At 45.1% G+C, this 18392-nt stretch overlaps 1 long non-coding RNA gene across 7 annotated transcripts in view; it reads left to right on the forward strand.

Annotated features, from left to right (window-relative positions):
• The first annotated feature begins 295 nt into the window (after positions 1-295).
• Positions 296-18392, forward strand: part of LOC115092192 — a 381274-nt gene continuing 363177 nt past the window's right edge. Inside the window, exon 1 of one of the 7 annotated variants that reach the window (XR_003856945.1) lies at positions 296-447. This is a non-coding gene — a long non-coding RNA (uncharacterized LOC115092192). Of the gene's footprint in view, positions 448-791; positions 1262-18392 lie in introns of those variants that run through there. The other 6 variants (XR_003856934.1, XR_003856939.1, XR_003856933.1 and 3 more) reach the window with 6 other exon arrangements.

An 18392-nucleotide genomic window follows, 5' to 3' on the forward strand; every position in this document is an offset into this window, starting at 1 on the left:
GGGAGGGTGGGGGGTTGGGAGAAAAAACTCCTAAAGCCTGAGGAGAGAAAAAATAAAAAAGAGGGTAAAAGGAGAAAGAAAAGAAAGAAAAAGAACCCCCCCTCGGGGAAAGGAAGGCCCTCAAGGGGAGTCCAATCCTTGACTCGGGGGGGGGGGGCACTCACTAACTGTTGAGCAGGCAGGCAGGGGAGAAAGTAAAACTAAGTAACTGAAACTACTAAGGGAGTGGGGCGGGGCTGCAGGCAGCTGGGGCCAATTAACTAATTAGCAGCCTGCCTGCAGCCAGGGAAGGGAACGGGGAAATAGCAGGTGGGGGGAGGGCAGAATAAAAACAAAACCTTGACTAAACAAACGATAACAGAAACCAAACGGAAGGAACAAAGAACAAAACACTGTGGAAAGGGGAACGCAAAGAACGACAAAGAGGCAAATAACAAAAGTAAAAAGGTAGGCTACCGAGAATAGAAAAAAAAGATTAAATGTAAGGGGGGGAGGAGGGAAGGGGCCACTTGGAGAGTGTCCCTTCCTTTTCCTCTCTTTACCTCCTAGCCAAGGATGGCTCGCTCACCTGCAGGGCCTGCTGCCTCTGCCTTGCATCAGCACAGGAGGGTAGGTGGCGGATCTCCCAGTTGATGGGGGGAGCAGCACCTGGGGAAAAAGAAAAAACACGAGAAATAAAAAGGGGGGTGAGTATGAAGAGTAAAGAAAAAGGGAGGGGTTAACTATCTAAAATGAAGAAACACACAAAAGGGAGGGAGGGAGGGGAAGTGCTGCAGCACTTGTGTGTGGGTAGTGGGGAGGAAGGAAGGGCAGGGAGGAAGGCGCCACTCCTGAGTGGAGGATCCCTGCCGCCGACGGGCCCCACAGGAGGGGCCTGCAACAGCTGGAGGCCTGGCCGTCAGGCAAGGCCCGGTTGGAAGGTGAGGCCCGGCCGGAAGGCGAGGCCCAGCAGGTGGAGAAGGCAGGCGGCGATAGAGGAGGAGGAAGCCAAGAGAGAAAAACCCCCGAGCTGCCCCCACAACAGCCTCAGCTCCCAGGGTCCAAGAGGGAACACCTGACCCATGGGCCGAGGGAGAGCTGGAACAGGTCCTGAATTAAGCAGCAGTGATTCAGACACAGCTGAATCGATGGTAGTACAGGAGGAGGGTGTGGCTGAATGATGGAGATGGACAGAAAAGCCCAGCTCCTCAGAAGAAGAGCAGCAGGAAATGGAGGTAGACTCCCGGACGGAGGAATCCTGAGGTTCTGCTATGGAGACTGAGTAAGTGACCAGAGTGGGGGATAGTAAATGACATGTAGTTTAAAGGAATGCTTTTTGCCTTAAATTGAAAAACCTGTTATGCACAAGCTGTTTTGATTTGGGAAGGCCCCTAACCGCTGCACAACAGAGGGGAGCTGGGGAGTGTTGTGCTCTTCCCTAAAAGGGAGCGGTAGCAGCTGGCTAGAGAGTCAAGTGTTTGTGACTGTGTTCCTGAGAACTGGTGGGGGTTGGTGTGAAGAAGAAACGGAACAGAACATTTGAATTGCAATACAAACTATTTTTGAAAAAACTGTTTTTGTACTATTTTGGAGTGGAGTGGCTTTACCAACCACTCCCTCTAAGCGGAGCCCCAAGTCAAGCTAGGACAGTATAGGTCTAGACCAGGGCCTGGGGAGTTTATAAGTGGCTGGATGGCAAACAGGGAGAAGAGTGACTCGCAGGAGATGTGACCCAGGATCCGGAGGAGTGGCAGAGCTGTGCAACGCTGGCTGCGAGTGTTTACAATACTTTGTGAAGTAACAGAAAAACCAGCAAAAAAGACACTCACAACATGTGTAGTAGCAGCCCTTCCATACTATATAACTGCACTAATTTCCATAATCCAAACAGCAACAACCCTACCTAAGGAAAGACAGCACTGCAATATTATACCAGATCTGGAAAAACAGTACATCTCAGTTTAAAGAGCTGTGCCGGAAGACAGAACAGGTGTTTTAGAGGCAGTGCTAGCAGCAACCCTACAGAGAAGGTGAAGGGGAAGGGGGACAGAACTGGCTTGGATTGGAGGGGATAAGTGTAGGGATAGGAAGATGGAGGCTAACTGATAGAAGAGGTGGGTGGGTGTTGAGATTAGCTGAGATGGGTTTGGGGGTAGATTGTGTCTGGGAGGATGAGTGCATGTGTGTAGGGAGAGCTGCTGTTGCTGAGAGATTTAGTGTGGGGAGAGAAGGGCTGAGAGAGAAAGAGAAGTAGACAGGCTCAGAGAGCTTTATGGGAGCAGACTGTTTTAGTTATATAAGTTACCCTGAATGAAGCTTATCAGCTGGATGGCCATGTCATTGCCAGTGAACGCACTTGTTCAGAGTGCCAACCACTTTGTCCACTGACAGTTCTGGCTCTCACAGTGAAAGGTTTTTTTGCCAAAATGGTCCCCACTTGAAAAATAGTAAATAACACTGCCATATGTTATTAAACTTTCAGAAAGTCATGAGTAAACTGAATTACAGTATAGCAAACCTCCCATACCCAAACTGCCAACACTAACACAACAACCCTATCTATGAAAATGCAACACCATAAATATTACACTAGGCCCTAAAACACCTCCTATTAGGAAAACAAGCAAAACTGCTATAGACCCCTATACAGAAGCTACCCTCTCTAACAGAATACCTCACAGTGGTCACACATGCAGAATACAGACAGACCCTCACCAAATACAGAATAAAGACATTGTAAGGTATAAATAGAAATGTGCATAAAAAAGCTGGACTAGAAACTACAAGAAGCAAAACTCTGTATGCAGTGCGACAATGGAAAAACAAATATTACCATTCTTTGCACAACAATAATAAAATCAGGAAATATAAAACACCAATCATAATAGTAAAACTATACTAATAAAAATATTTCAAAAGAGCTGACAAATTAAACCAATACCAAAAACTCCTAAAAATGTTTAAACATTTCACAAACTCCAATTCCAATAACATATTTTAAAACAGAAAATATAACAAGTAACACCTAAAATGAATAAGGATTAAAAAATACCCCACTCTCCATACTTGGGAGTTCAGATTCCAGTCATAAGAACAAAAGAATATAAGAAGTTGCTTTACTGGTTGAGAATGAGGATCCATCAAGACCAGCATCCTGTTTCCAACAGTAGCCATTCCAGGTTACAAGAACCTAGAAGATGTGGTAGGCCTGATTGACAAACTGGACCGGATGGTATACACCCCAGGGTTCTGAAGGAACTAAAAAATGAAATTTCAGCTCTATTAGTAAAAATTTGAAATTTATCATTAAAATCATCCATTGTAACTGAAGACTGGAGGGTGACTAATGTAACCCCAATATTTAAAAAAAGCTCCAGGGGCGATCCAGGAAACTACAGACAAGTTAGCCTGACTTCAGTGCCAGGAAAAATAGTGGAAAGTGTTCTAAAGATCAAAAACATAGAAATGACAGCAGAAAAAGACCAATCGGCCCATCTAGTCTGCCCAGCAAGCTCCCACACTTATTTTCCCATGCTTATCTGTTTCATCAACCTCCAAGTTCAGGGCCCTTGTTGGTAACTGTTTGATTCAAATTTCCTGCCATTCATGCAGAGAGTAATGTTGGAGTTGCATCAAAGGTGCGCATAAGGCTTAATGGTTAGGGGTAGTAACCTCGGCATCCAGCAAGTTACCCCGATGCTTCTTTACCCAGACTGGACAGATCAATGCCTTGTTGGATGTTGTCTGAATGTAAATCCTGTTTTCAACATTTCCCCTTGCCACTGAAGCAGAGAGCAACGCTGTATATGCAAGAAGAACATATGGAAAGACATGGAACATATAGAAAGGCATGGTTTAATGGAACAAAGTCAGCATGGCTTTACCCAGGGCAAGTCTTGCCTCACAAATCTGCTTCACTTTTTTGAAGGGGTTAATAAACATGTGGATAAAGGTGAACTGGTAGATGTAGTATACTTGGATTTTCAGAAGGCATTTGACAAAGTTCCTCATGAGAAGCTTCTAGGAAAAGTAAAAAGTCATGGGATAGGTGGCAATGTCATTTCGTGGATTACAAACTGGTTAAAAGACAGGAAACAGAGTAGGATTAAATGGACAATTTTCTCAGTGGAGGGGGGTGAACAGTAGAGTGCCTCAGGGATTTGTACTGGGATCCGTGCTTTTCAATATATTTATAATTGATCTGGAAAGGAAAACGACGAGTGAGGTAAACAAATTTTCAGATACAAAATTATTCAGAGTAGTTAAATCACAAGCAGATTGTGTTAAATTGTAGGAGGACCTTGTGAGATTGGAAAATATGGCAGATGAAATTTAATGTGGATAAGTGCAAGGTGATGCATATAGGGAAAAATAACCCATGCTATAGTTACAGGATGTTAGGTTCCATATTAGGAGCTACCACCCAGGAAAGAGATTTAAGCGTCATAGTGGATAATACATTGAAATCGTCGGTTCAGTGTGCTGCGGCGGTCAAAAAAGCAAACAGAATATTAGGAATTATTAGAAAGGGAATAGTGAATAAAACGGAAAATGTCATAATGCCTCTATATCACTCCATGGTGAGACCGCCCCTTGAATACTGTGTACAATTCTGGTTGCTGCATCTCAAAAAAGATATAGTTGCGATGGAGAAGGTACAGAGAAGGGTGATCAAAATGATAAAGGGGATGGAACAGCTCCCCTATGAGGAAAGACTAAAGAGGTTAGGACTTTTCAGCTTGGAGAGAGAGGGCTGAGGGGGGATGTGATAGAGGTGTTTAAAAACATGAGAGGTCTAGAACGGGTAAATGTGAATTGGTTATTTACTCTTTCAGACAAGGGGGCATTCCATGAAGTTAGCATGTAGCACATTTAAAACTAATCTGAGAAAGTTCTTTTTCACTCAACGCACAATTAAACTCTGGAATTTGTTGCCAGGGGATGAGGTTAGTGCAGTTAGTGTAGCTGGGTTTAAAAAAGCTTTGGATAAGTTCTTGGAGGAGAAGTCCATTATCTGCTATTAATCAAGTTGACCTACGGCCTGATTTTTAATGCCCTGTGCGAGTTAAACACAGGGGTTTAGTGTGCGGCTGAGCCTTGCACGTGCTGCGTGCATTTTAAAAGGTGCCCAGCCATGCGCATAACCCCTGTTACGTGCACAAGAGCCAGGCTTCGGCAGAGGGGTGGGGAGGGGTGGTCCGGAGGCGGGGCTAGAGGCGCCCAGTACAGCGGCCATTTGCCACTGTTCCCGGGGATCGCGTGCCGGCAGTGTACCAGCGCACACAACTTGCTACAGCTCCTTTGTAGGAGCAAAATGTAATTTAAAAAAATGGGGGGGACCTAGTATAAGGATAGGAGGCAATTAGGAGAGGGGAAGGGAGGTTAGGGTAGGGGGTAGGGAAATTCCCTCCCAGTCCACTCTTTAATTGGATTGGACTGGGAGGGAACTGAGTAAGCCTGACGAGGTATTGCCACCCGAATTTGTGAAATTCTACCTCCCCTTGCGTACGCCGAACGGGGTTTTATAACATGGGCGCACCTCACTAATGCTAAATTTGTGAGACAAGACTTCCCTTGGGTAAATCTATGCTGTCTGTGCTCCATTAAACCATATACGCTTTGTGATTTTGACCTTAAAAATAGTTTCCACTATTTTTCCCAGCACTGAATTCAGGCTCACCGGTTTATAGTTTCCGGATTATCCCTGGAGCCCTTTTTAAATATTGTGGTTACATTGGCCACCCTCCAGTCTTCAAGTACAATGGATGATTTTAATGATAGGTTACATTTTTTATTAATAGATCTGAAATTTCATTTTTGAGTTCTTTCGGAACTCTGGAATGTATACCATCCGGCCCTGGTGATTTGCTACTCTTTAGTTTGTCAATCTGGCCTACTACATCTTCCAAGTTCACCGTGATTTGGTTCAGTTTATCCGAATCATCACCCTTGAAAACTGTCTCTTGAACGGTATCTCCCCTACATCCTCATTAGTAAACACAGAAGTAAAGAAATAATTTAGTCTTTCCACAATGGCCTTATCTTTCCTAAGAGCCCCTTTAACCACTCTGTCATCTAGCAGTCCAACTGACTCCCTTGCAGGTTTCTAGCTTCGGAATTTTTGCCTCTACAGCCAACTTCATTTCAAATTCTCTCTTAGCCTGTCTTACCAATGTTTTACACTTAACTTGACAATACTTATGCTTTCTCCTGTTTTCTTCAGATGGATCCTTCTTCCAATTTTTGAAAGACTATTTTTTAGCTAAAATAGCCTCTTTCACCTCACCTTTTAACTATGCTGGTAATCGTTTGGCCTTCCTTCCACCTTTCTTAATGCATGGAATACATTTGGACTGTACTTCTTGTTGCGTGCTCCATCCGCGGCCCCACCGCTGACGATCCTGCTCACCTTGCTCACGCTCCAACAGGCCCTGGTTCAGCTTCTCCTGCAGCTGCAGCCTGTCACTGCAGTCCCCGGCGCTGCTCGTCGGCATCTCTTGCTCCATCCGGGCCCGCGACCTCCCAGGCCGCCCTGCAGGCGTCTCGCAGGGCCTCAGCGTCCTCCCTTGCCAGGACCACGCCCCTAGGCATGCGCATGTGGATCCTGCGGCCCTTTAAAGGGTCCGTGGTGGGAACTCACTTCGCGGTGCACGGAGATGACGTCACCTGAATTGACTACTTAAAGCGAGACTCTTTCCCCAGTTCCCCGCCTTGGCAAACGGGTCGTCACCATTGTGTGAGCTAGTTACTGTCCTCGTTCCTGTGTTCCTGTGCTTCTTCCAGTGTTAGTGTTCCTGTGCTTGTTCCAGTGTTCCTGCGTCTGATCCTGTGTTCGGGTTCTCGTTAGTGTTCCTGCATTTGCTCCTGTGTTCCCTTGGTCCTTCCTGTGTTCCTTCATTCCTGACTTTTGTTCCACAACCCAGGTTGTACCTTTCTTGGACTGATACCCGGAACTGACCTTCGCTTGCCCTTTGACCACACTTGGACTGATACCTGGAACTGACCCTTGCTTTGGCTGACCATCCTTGGATGGATACCCTGGCTTTGATCCCTGCGCTTCATTCAGACACTCTCTTCGCTTCTCCTGTGACCACCAGGTCCGCCTGCCTTGACGCTGCCCATGGCCTTCCTCGAGCTAGACCACTAGGTGCTGCCTACTCTTCCTGGAGGACCTTCAGTTCCTGCCTCATACCCGTGGTCTCCGGTACTCTCTGTTCCGGTCTAGCTCATCTGTTCACCGTCAGCCACGCACCTCTACTCTTCGTGGCACACCTCTCCATCATCTCTCCGGGAGACCCCCAGAGGCCCACTTAAGCCCAGGCAGTACAGGAATCCAAGGGCTCAACCTGCGGATCCCCCGGGCCGTTATTGGTGAAGTTCCAGCTAGCCTCTGTCTCCTTATGTGCTCCGCCTCCTGGTGGTAGGCACCCTCTGGGTCCCCTCAGAGGGCCGTACCAATCCTACGCCAGGCCAAGGGTTCACCTCCAGGACAACAGGTTACCAAGGCCATGAACTCGGCGGAGTCCTCAGCCTTGCAGGCTCTTCAGGGCCTGGCTACACGTATCCGGGAGCAGCAGCAATACATCAAGGCATTAGCCATCTCGGTGGAGAAATTAGTCACAACTTGAAGAGTCTGCCATGGCCAACCCCGGGACTCTTGCTAGTAGCACTTCCTCTGGTTCATCGCCCTCACAGGCACTGCTGGCCTTCCCATCTCCTCCCCAGTACAACAGGGACCCTCGTCTTTGCCGAGGGTTCGTTAACCAGTGTTTCATGCAGTTTATGCTACAACCTTCTCTGTTTCCAGATGAAGTGACAAAGGTCACTTTCATCCTCTCTCGTCTGGAGGGGAGAGCACTGGCATGGGCCTCCCCACTCTGGGAGCATTCTGATTCCCTACTACAGGAGCTCCCTTGCTTCATATCCAAGTTCTGACGTACCTTTGACCCAGACCGGCAAGCAGTCACTGGACATCATCTCCTCCATCTCCGCCAGGGTTCCCACTCTCTCACGGAATACACCATTGAGTTCCGTACCCTAGCCACGGAATTTCCTCGGGAGTAAGATGATCGCAGTTAATCTGCATCGGTTTTTCCATCGGCGGGGGGACCACCGGTGGTGCCCTAGGTTTGGGGCTAGCGGACCGAGGTGATTCCGGGGCCGCTCGTCGTACAGTCCTTACTTCCCAATGCTATTCCTGGAGGCAGTGGTCAACCCGCCAAACCAGAGAGATAAGGTCCTCCAACGACGCAGGAATATCTCGGGCTGCTAGTTCGTCTTTCAGGGGAGAAGACAGTCCGTCACTCATCTCGACGGAAAGACCTTTGATTAAAGATGATCCCACAAGCAGCTTAAGCAAAGAGCAGAGATGCTCCAAAAACCATGGGATGATATGAAGATCTATAAACTATCGCACCCCATGCATAAATAATGGGTTCTCGTTTGGAAAATTGAAAATCTGAAATAACTAATTAATAGTTGACGTGGTGTCTACATTCATTGTTAAAAATACCATCCTAGAAGCACAGTCTAGATGTATTCCACACATTAAGAAAGGTGGAAAGAAGGCAAAACTATCACCGGCATGGTTAAAAGGGGAGGTGAAAGAAGCTATTTTAACCAAAAGATCTTCATTCAAAAATTGGAAGAAGGATCCAACAGAAGAAAATAGGATAATGCATAAGCATTAGCAAGTTAAATGTAAGATATTGATAAGACAGGCTAAGAGAGAATTTGAAAAGAAGTTGGCTGTAGAGGCAAAAACTCACAGTAAAAACATTTTTAAATATATCCGAAGCAGAAAGCCTGTGAGGGAGTCAGTTGGACTGTTAGATAATTGAGGGGATAAAGGGGCAATTAGAGAAGATAAGGCCATGGTGGAAAGATTAAATGATTTTTTTCCTTCAATGTTTACTAAAGAGGATGTTAGGGAGATACCCGTATCAGAGAAGGTATTCATGGGTAATGATTCTGATGGACTGAAACAAATCACGGTGAGCCTAGAAGATGTGGTAGACCTAATTGACAAACTGAAGAGTAGTAAATCACCTGGACTGGATGGTATACACCCCAGGATTCTGAAGGAACTTAAAAATGAAATTTCAGACCTATTAGTAAAACTTTGTAACCTATCATTAAAATCATCCATTGTACCTGAAGACTGGAGGGTGGCTAATGTAACCCCAATATTTAAAAAGGGCACCGGGGGTGATCCGGGAAACTACAGACCGGTTAGCCTGACTTCAGTGCCAGGAAAAATAGTAGAACGTGTTCTAAATATTAAAATCACAGAAAATATAGAAAGACATGGTTTAATGGAACAAAGTCAGCATGGCTTTACCCAAGGCAAGTCTTGCCTCACAGATCTGCTTCACTTTTTTGAAGGAGTTAATAAACATGTAGATAAAGGTGAACTGGTAGATGTAGTATATTTGGATTTTCAGAAGGCGTTTGACAAAGTTCCTCAGGAGAGGCTTCTAGGAAAAGTAAAAAGTCATGGGATAGGTGGCGATGTCCTTTCATGGATTACAAACTGGCTAAAAGACAGGAAACAGCGAGTAGGATGAAATGGAAAATTTTCTCAGTGGAAGGGAGTGGGCAGTGGAGTGCCTCAGGGATCTGTATTGGGACCCTTACATTTCAATATATTTATAAATGATCTGGAAAGAAATACGACGAGTGAGGTATTCAAATTTGCAGATACAAAATTGTTCAGAGTAGTTAAATCACAAGCAGATTGTGATAAATTGCAGGAAGACCTTTTGAGACTGGAAAATTGGGCATCGAAATGGCAGATGAAATTTAATGTGGATAAGTGCAAGTTGATGCATATAGGGAAAAATAACCCGTGCTATAGTTACACAATGTTGGGTTCCATATTTGGAGCTACCACCCAAGAAAGAGATCTGGGGAGTCATAGGGGATAACACATTGAAATCACCGGTTCAGTGTGCTGCGGCATTCAAGAAAGCAAACAGAATGTTGGGAATTATTAGAAAGGGAATAGTGAATAAAATGGAAAATGTCATAATGCCTCTGTATCGCTCCATGGTGAGACCGCACCTTGAATACTGTGTACAATTCTGGTCGCTGCATCTCAAAAAAGATATAATTGCGATGAGAAGGTACAGAGAAGGGCGACCAAAATGATAAAGGGAATGGAACAGCCCCCCTATGAGGAAAGACTAAAGAAGTTAGGACTTTTCAGCTTGGAGAAGAGATGGCTGAGGGGGGATATGATAGAGGTATTTAAAATCATGAGAGGTCTAGAGCGGGTAAATGTGAATCGGTTATTTAGTCTTTCAGATAATAGAAAGACTAGGGGGCACTCCATGAAGTTAGCATGTGGCACATTTAAAACTAATCGGAGAAAGTTCTTTTTTACTCAACGCACAATTAATTAAACTCTGGAATTTGTTGCCAGTGGATGTGTTTAGTGCAGTTGGTGTAGCTGTGTTTAAAAAACGATTGGATAAGTTCTTGGAGGAGAAGTCCATTACCTGCTATTAATTAAGTTGACTTAGATAATAACCACCGCTATTACTAGCAACTGTAACATGGAATATACTTAGGGGTAGATCTTAAAAACATACGCGCGCGCGTACTTTTGTTCGCGCATCAGGCACGAACAAAAGTACGCTGGATTTTATAAGATTCACACGTATCTTATAAAATCCGGGGTCGGCGCGCGCAAGGGGGTGAACATTTGTGCAACCTGCGCACGCTGCCTGTTCCCTCGCCCACCCCCCCTTACCTTTGTTGGCAGATTTACGCCTGCTGCAAGCAGGTAATGGACTTCTCCTCCAAGAACTTATCCAATCGTTTTTTAAACACAGCTACACCAACTGCACTAAACACATCCACTGGCAACAAATTCACCCGACCCAGGGGCTGGTCCGGAGGCCTCGAACACACCCCCGGGCCGGCGCCTCGCCCCCGAAACGCCGTGTCATTCCGCAACCCCCCTGACACGCCCCTTTTTACGAAGCCCCGGGACTTACGCGCGTCCCGGGGCTCTGTGTGTTTGGGTACTTGCCAGGTTCTTACGGCCTGGATTAGCCTGGATTGGCCACTGTTGGAAACAGGATGCTGGGCTTGATGGACCCTTGGACTGACCCAGTATGGCATGTTCTTATGTTCTTATGTCTTTTTTCTGAGTGGTGATTCCTAATGTAGAACCCAGCTATAGAACCCTATATCTATCGCAATGAACATTTCCTCATTCAGTTTCATCTGCCATCCAGATCCCAATCTCCTTGTCCTTCTGCAGTTCCTCTGCTTCCATTTTAACAACTTTGAGTAATTTTAAGTCATCACATTAATTACCGTTCCCTTTTTTAGATCATTTCTGGATATGTTAAGCAGCACAGGTCCCAGTGGTATTCTACTAATGACCTTTCTCTGCCCCATTTCCAACAGGTCTGCTACTCTACCCTCCAGAACTGAACTCGTACTCTAAGAGATTGGAGCTCTTTGCACCAGGTGCATAAGATCATCCTGCTGATGGACTTATGTTTGCATCGTTTTTGTTGTTAAATTAGAACATAAGAACATAAGAAAATGCCATACCGTGTCAGACCAAGGGTCCATCAAGCCCAGCACTCTGCCTCCAACAGTGGCCAATCCAGGCCACAAGAACCCGGCAAGTACCCAAAAACTAAGTCTATTCCATGTAACCATTGCTAATGGCAGTGGCTATTCTCTAAGTGAACTTAATAGCAGGTAATGGACTTCTCCTCCAAGAACTTATCCAATCCTTTTTTAAACACAGCTATACTAACTGCACGAACCACATTCTCTGGCAACAAATTCCAGAGTTTAATTGTGCGTTGAGTAAAAAAGAACTTTCTCCGATTAGTTTTAAATGTGCCCCATGCTAACTTCATGGAGTGCCCCCTAGTCTTTCTACTATCCGAAAGAGTAAATAACCGATTCACATCTACCCGTTCTAGACCTCTCATGATTTTAAACACCTCTATCATATCCCCCCTCAGTCGTCTCTTCTCCAAGCTGAAAAGTCCTAACCTCTTTAGTCTTTCCTCATAGGGGAGTTGTTCCATTCCCCTTATCATTTTGGTAGCCCTTCTCTGTACCTTCTCCATCGCAATTATATCTTTTTTGAGATGCGGCGACCAGAATTGTACACAGTATTCAAGGTGCGGTCTCACCATGGAGCGATACAGAGGCATTATGACATTTTCCGTTTTATTCATCATTCCTTTTCTAATAATTCCCAACATTCTGTTTGCTTTTTTGACTGCCGCAGCACACTGAACCGACGATTTCAATGTGTTATCCACTATGACACCTAGATCTCTTTCTTGGGTTGTAGCACCTAATATGGAACCCAACATCGTGTAATTATAGCATGGGTTATTTTTCCCTATATTAAATTATTAAAGAACTAGAGAATACATAACAATTTCCTTACTAAGTACTAAAATGTGTGGTCTTAGAGGTTAAATTTGGAATTTATTAGTTAGGATTCAGTAAAACTAGCTTCTCAAGGGGTTAATGCTATTTAGGTAAATGGTAAAAAAAAAATGAGCCATACTGGCTGAAATCCCTATAAAGACCTAATAACATTATCAAGCGCATGTGAAAATTTACTTATGTAATCCTATCTCCCGGTGATAACTAAACACCAGTGGGGCCATAAAATAATTTATATATCTTGGGGCCAGTCCAGCTCTAAACTCTCTCACTCAGCCTCTTTGACCCCAGGGCTGGATTCTTTTACTGGCTGGGAGTTTCTCCTTCAAGGCTCTAGAGTAGTAGATGTGAAAATGTCTCTTTTAAATGGGGGAGAAACACCTTCTCTTTTGCTACTTTGGATGTGAGTGCCAATAAACAAATGCAGAAGACTCTGAGTGTCCAAACATAAAACTTTACTGTAGAAGTTATTGTATGAATACATGGCACAGTTCACATAAATTCTAGCACCACAGATGGCATATACAATTCTCAGTCATTATCTGTGCCAGGGTCTCTCTCTCTCTGTTATCCTCCAGGGCATGGATAAGCAAAGTTCCCAAGTGGGCAGAGGTATTCTTGTGTGGGTAGAAAATAACCATCCAAATTGGCAAGAAAAATGGTAAAACAATTTTTGCAAGAGTCCCAAACTACCTCTTCCCCAGGGTGAAGACTCCTGATAGGGTCCTCAGAATATCTTAGCTGTGCTCTTACTCACATTTCTTTCAGTCACTTTCTTTCTCTGGATTCTTTGCTCTGGAAAGAGGATCCCAGTAGGAATAACACAACTCTCTCAATCTTACTCTTTTAGGGCAGGAAGCGGGCAGCAAAACCTTCCTCCCAAGCCTTCTAACCAAAAATCTCTTTCCCCCAAAACTGAGTTCAATATCAGAGGTCACTGGTAGCAGGTCAGCACCATTCCTCTGTCCTTGAGAGGGATGCAAAGGATAGGTCTTCCCTATCCTATTTCCCCCTAGGAAGACACTGCCCTGTAATCTCTCTCTAGGCCTAAAACCAGTAGGGATGTGAATCGTTTTTTGACGATTTAAAAAAATCGTCAGATTTTTTAAATCGTTAGTCGCGATACAATAGAAATTCCCCCGATTTATCGTGAAAAATCGTATATCGGTGGGAGGGCGGGAAAACCGGCACACCATAACAACCCTTAAACCCACCCCGACCCTTTAAAACAAATTCCTCACCCTCCCGAACCCCCCCAAAATGTTTTAAATTACCTGGTGGTCCAGTGGGGGGTCCCGGAGCAATCTCCCGCTCTCGGGCCATCGGCGCCATTTTGGCTGCCACTAAAATAAATGACGCCGATGGCCCAATAAAAAAAAACCACCCGACCTTTTAAAATGACCCCCTTAGCCTCCCCCACCCTCCCGACCCCCCCCAAAACCTTTTAAAATTACCTGGTGGTCCAGTGGGGGCGCGGGGAGCGATCTCCCGCTCTCGGGCCATCGGCTGCCACTAATAAAAATGGCGCCGATGGCCCTTTGCCCTTACCATGTGACAGGGTATCTGTGCCATTGGCCGGCCCCTGTCACATGGTAGGAGCACTGGATGGCCGGCGCTGGACCCCCAGGGACTTTTGGCCAGCTTGGGGGGGCCTCCTGACCCCCACAAGACTTGCCAAAAGTCCAGCGGGGATCCGGGAGCGACCTCCTGCACTCGGGCCGTATTGCCAGTATTCAAAATGGCGCCCAAGCTACCTTTGCCCTCACTATGTCACAGGGGCCGACAGCCGGGCCCTGTGACATAGTGAGGGCAAAGGCTAGCGGCTGCCAGTACTGAAAATGGCGCCGGCGGGGGTCCAGGAGTGATCTCCTGCACTCAGGTCGTATTGCTAGTATTCAAAATGGCGCTGGCGCTACCTTTGCCCTGTCACATGGTAAGAGCAAAGGGCCATCGGCGCCATTTTTATTAACGCAGCCGATGGCCTGAGAGCGAGAGATCGCTCCCCGGGCTCCCGCTGGACCACCAGGTAATTTTAAAACCTTTTTTGGGGGTTCGGGAGGGTGGGGGAGGGTTTTTTGATTATCGGATCGGGCGCAGCCGATAATCAAAACTCAAATCGTGCTGGGCGATAAAAATTTTAAGATTTGGATCGGAACCAGTTCCGATTCACATCTCTAAAAACCAGGGATCACGCAAAGCTTCTTATAACAAAAACTGGAAAATCCCAAAAGCTACCTGGAAGACAGACCCAACCAGCAAAGGAGAGGACAGCAAAGGTAGTTTCCTGACCTTTTCCCAGGGATACCAGTCTGGAGTGTCAGAGCTCCAAAGGTAGGTCCAAAATCCAATCTAAGAAAAAGCTCCTGCATTTCCTCTTACTCAAAAAATCAAACTGCACTGCCTTACTCTCTAACAGGCCGATACAGTAAGGAGCGGTAGGAAGAGCTGCGTTAGTGCCGGGCGCATCCGCGTTGGCCACACACACAGTCCGGCTCACCTACCGCTCGATACTGTATTAAAACCGCATGCAAATTCAAGCCGCGTCCAACACGTGTCCAACGCGCGCCTATGAAGCAGAATCCATTTTACTGTATAGGCGCTTTATACAGCGCCTATACAGTATACTGGGTGCGCTGGTACCTGTCATTTCAAATGACATTTGAAATGACAGGTACCAGGAAGTGGATCCCAACTTTAACCAAAGAAAACCTAAAATCCCCTCCTCCCGAAGCGACTCGACATGGTTACACGTATTCACATATTTTACAACTTACTTTTTGTTTCTTTTTCAGCCCTTTCAGCCTTCTCTGCCGTCCTCCGGAGGGGGCAGCCGGCGGTGAAAGCGGCTTCCAGCGGCCCCCGCTGGCGAAGACGGCGCTCAAGCCACCGAAAGCGTTCATGTGCTTTCATTGGCTTGAGCGCCCGTCAATTTGGGCGCTCTAGCCAGCAAAGTGCATGATGTCATGGCCAGCTTCAAGCCAATGAAAGCACATGAACACGCGTGCGTGACGTCACGGCGTACATCACGCACGCCCGTCCATGTGCTTTCGGTGGCTTGAGCACCCGTGCACTACGGGCGTGCGTTCGTCCGTCTTCGCCGGCGGGGGCCGCTGGAAGCCGCTTTCGCCGCCTGCTGCTCCCTCCAGAGGACGGCAGAGAAGGCTGAAAGGGTTGAAAAAGAAACAAAAAGTAAGTTGGTTAAACTTATTCACATATTTTACATGTCGAGTCGCTTCGGGAGGAGGGGGTTTTAGGTTTTACATATTTTACATGTCGAGTCGCTTCGGGAGGAGGGGATTTTAGGTTTTTAGGTTTTACATATTTTACATATCCAGTCGCTTCGGGAGGAGGGGATTTTAGGTTTTTAGGTTTTCTTTTGGGGGAAAGTTTGCCGTCTACCCTTACCCCTGCCTCTAACGCAGGGGTAGGGGTAGGCGGTAAATTAGCAGGTTAAATGCGCGGCTAAACTGTAGGTTAAAAAGGCAATAGTCGGGGCGCACATTACTGAATGGGGGGGAAAAGCTAATCCGATCGTTTACATCTCATATACATGCCGCGGGCGGAAAGGGGTACCCATTGATTTAAAGAAGCAGCAAGGATGGGTTAAAAGGGATAGGGAATCGCGGGTTGGGCTAACGCGGCAAAATTGTGAGTAGAAAGCGGTTTAGAAGCAGGGTAACCGCGGACGCACTTTACTGTATCGGCCTGTAAGGGAGAGAGCTGTTTTTATTATCTCACAAGGGGACGGCCATCCCAGCACCCTCAAAGGGAGGGGCTGTACTGAATGGTGCCTCACTAACCTGTTTTTGCTAGCTCCTGGAATTAACTAGGCCTTAATGGTAATGAACCCAAAGGGTCATTACACTTAGTTCATTGTTCAGTAGGGATGTGCATTTGTTTTAAACAAATGAATAATATGAATTGAAACAGTCCATTTTCATTTTGTTTCAGATTACCCAAAACAAATGCATACCCCTAATGACCAGCATCAGTTTCCTATGGAACCCAAAGCCACAGATTTCTGAAGCTTTTCACCAGACAAAATAATATTAATGTCTGCAACGTTATTAGGATACCAATGGTTAATGTTCTATCATACTGAGATCAGCTATTCTGGACACTTTTGAAACATTTAAATACAAGTGCTTTAATACTTAGATGTCCCACAATAACTCTTCTACAGTCGGAGTCGAAATGCCATGCCTGTTCTAATTTGCTAGGAGAAATTTGCATTAAAATCCTTATGACTCCATAATGTCTTCTATATTTGCAAGAAGGCATAATCCCTTATATATATTTTACAGGCTGCATTTTCACAAGTGTTTGCCATAGGCACAGATGAGAAAAGTATTTTTTGAAAATAGAGCCATTAATAGTATTTCACATTCTTGCCATGAATCTTGATGTTCTCTGCAGGGAACATAACCTAATTAAAATGTTTAATGCTAAGAATCATTTGAAAACTGAGATCCACAGCTTTTTAATAATTCTAAGTACTGGCTGAAACAATGGCAATTAAAACTGTATCTGCATTTAATATATGCAGTGTCTCTTGGCTTCCAAAAGGCTCAGTGCTACAGTTAGGTATTACTTAGGAAAAAGTACAGTAATCATGTTATTGTTTGATTATACTCTATAACTAGTTTTGCAACATTAAATTCTTCCTGAGCAGACAGAATGGGCCATTTTGGTCTTTTTCTGCCATCATGTAATATGTTTCTATGTCATTTACTATGCATATAATATACCAATGAAGCTAGCCACTCCCTCTGGGACCTGAGAGGACTCCATTCTACCCTAGACAAAAGGTAGAATGGAGTCCTTGGGAAGGGAAGAGTTAAAGAAGCTAACCAGGGTCCCTGCCCCATAGAGTAGAGAAATAACTTTATGTACACACCCATGCTGGGCTTACACACCGAGGTAGGGTTACAGTTGTTTTAACAATTATTTTGTTAGGTTGGTGATAACATTTTTTGTGCCTTTTTATAATACCCTAGTGGTCTCCATATAAGCCTCTATTTTTGGTGCTATTGAAATTCCTAAGTCTGCCACAGTTGCCTATGGAAATTGTAAGAAATATTCATTGAAATCATTGGAAACTGTTGCCAGATGGTTCAGGAATTCAGCAGGTCTAACCAAAGCTTTCCATGAGACAGCATTGTAGTAATTTAACTGACCATTTCAAAGAAAATCTCAATCTATTTCATAACCATAAACACATAGGAAAAAAGAAGGTACTAAATGGGTTGTGTGGTGACAATGCATGTTGTGGAAAAGCTAAGATTAACAAGAAAAGAACAGCTGAGCAAATCATATGAACACTTTTTTTCTTAAAAAAAACACCCCTTATGATTCTAAAACAGAAGTTGATTTAATATCGGTCCCATGTCAACTCTGGACAGGGCTGTCCTTAGTGGGGGCCAATTGCACTTTTTAGGGGAGGGCTACACTCCCTACAAATAAGCAAGGGCTGGGGCCTTCCCAACCCCCACCCCTTCCATAGAGTTCCTTGCTCCGGGTTCCCCTTTAAATATGGCACCATATTCTTTTACACCATAATGCAATATAGCTGTAAAACAAGTTGTTTTATGCATGTAAGTGGTATACTAGTGGCACTTTGCAATTCAACCAGAGATGGCCAGTGCCAAATTTCTTTACAGCCATAAAGCAATATAACCATAGAACAAGCTGTTTAATCCATGTAAATGGACTGACCATAAGTGGCACTTTGAAAATCAACTAGGGGATTCTGCATGTAAAAATAAATGTGAACAAGCAAGGTGTTCTCTTATAGTCACTATCACTGTGTCCTAGCAGCATAAGAATCAGATGATTACTGTGTAATTGTATAACAGCAAGGTAGATGTGCAGTCTCTTCTATAGCAAGCAAGCGGAATGTATCAGTATTCTGTAGTAAATATACAGAAAGAGAACAGATTTTCTCTTACTGCATGCACAGAGTGGCTAGTGACTATGACACG

Source organism: Rhinatrema bivittatum, chromosome 1 (genome assembly GCF_901001135.1).
Source record: "Rhinatrema bivittatum chromosome 1, aRhiBiv1.1, whole genome shotgun sequence".
NCBI classification, from domain to species: Eukaryota; Metazoa; Chordata; class Amphibia; order Gymnophiona; family Rhinatrematidae; genus Rhinatrema; species Rhinatrema bivittatum.